This window comes from Schistocerca cancellata, unplaced genomic scaffold (assembly GCF_023864275.1).
Source record: "Schistocerca cancellata isolate TAMUIC-IGC-003103 unplaced genomic scaffold, iqSchCanc2.1 HiC_scaffold_991, whole genome shotgun sequence".
Taxonomy (NCBI): domain Eukaryota; kingdom Metazoa; phylum Arthropoda; class Insecta; order Orthoptera; family Acrididae; genus Schistocerca; species Schistocerca cancellata.
In genome coordinates, this window is record NW_026046998.1 from 17,501 (window position 1) to 18,570 (window position 1,070).

Consider the following 1,070-nt stretch of genomic DNA (forward strand, 5'->3'; position numbering starts at 1 on the left):
TGCGGTCCATGGATTCCGTTCCCGGGCCACGTCTGGCTGAGGGTCGGCTACGTATACTGAAGCGCGCGGCGTTTGTCCCGCCTTCGGAGACCTGGGAGTGTCGTGGCCGCCTGTGGGGCCGGCCGCGTCTCCTTAAACGTGCGATGCGCGCCCGTCGCCTGGCGGTTCGCATACCGGTACTTTCTCGGTAGCGTGCACAGCCGGCTGGCGGTGTGGCGTGCGACACCTCGTACAACGACCTCAGAGCAGGCGAGACTACCCGCTGAATTTAAGCATATTACTAAGCGGAGGAAAAGAAACTAACAAGGATTCCCCCAGTAGCGGCGAGCGAACAGGGAAGAGTCCAGCACCGAACCCCGCAGGCTGCCGCCTGTCGTGGCATGTGGTGTTTGGGAGGGTCCACTACCCCGACGCCTCGCGCCGAGCCCAAGTCCAACTTGAATGAGGCCACGGCCCGTAGAGGGTGCCAGGCCCGTAGCGGCCGGTGCGAGCGTCGGCGGGACCTCTCCTTCGAGTCGGGTTGCTTGAGAGTGCAGCTCCAAGTGGGTGGTAAACTCCATCTGAGACTAAATATGACCACGAGACCGATAGCGAACAAGTACCGTGAGGGAAAGTTGAAAAGAACTTTGAAGAGAGAGTTCAAAAGTACGTGAAACCGTTCTGGGGTAAACGTGAGAAGTCCGAAAGGTCGAACGGGTGAGATTCACGCCCATCCGGCCACTGGCTCCCGCCCTCGGCAGATGGGGCCGGCCGCCCGCGCGGAGCAATCCGCGGCGGGGTCGTGTCCGGTTGCCTTTCCACTCGCCGCGGGGTGGGGCCGTTCCGGTGTGCGGTGGGCCGCACTTCTCCCCTAGTAGGACGTCGCGACCCGCTGGGTGCCGGCCTACGGCCCGGGTGCGCAGCCTGTCCTTCCGCGGGCCTCGGTTCGCGTCTGTTGGGCAGAGCCCCGGTGTCCTGGCTGGCTGCTCGGCGGTATATCTGGAGGAGTCGATTCGCCCCTTTGGGCGCTCGGGCTCCCGGCAAGCGCGCGCGGTTCTTCCCGGATGACGGACCTACCTGGCCCGGCCCCG

The 1,070-nt window shown here is 64.6% G+C and overlaps 1 non-coding gene across 1 annotated transcript in view; it reads left to right on the forward strand.

Moving 5' to 3' along the window:
• The window catches only part of LOC126150665 (5.8S ribosomal RNA), a 155-nt gene extending 109 nt beyond the window's left edge, over positions 1 to 46 (forward strand). The window contains exon 1 of the ribosomal RNA XR_007531537.1: positions 1 to 46. This exon is cut by the window's left edge and continues 109 nt beyond it. This is a non-coding gene — a ribosomal RNA (5.8S ribosomal RNA).
• The last annotated feature ends 1,024 nt before the right edge of the window (positions 47 to 1,070 follow it).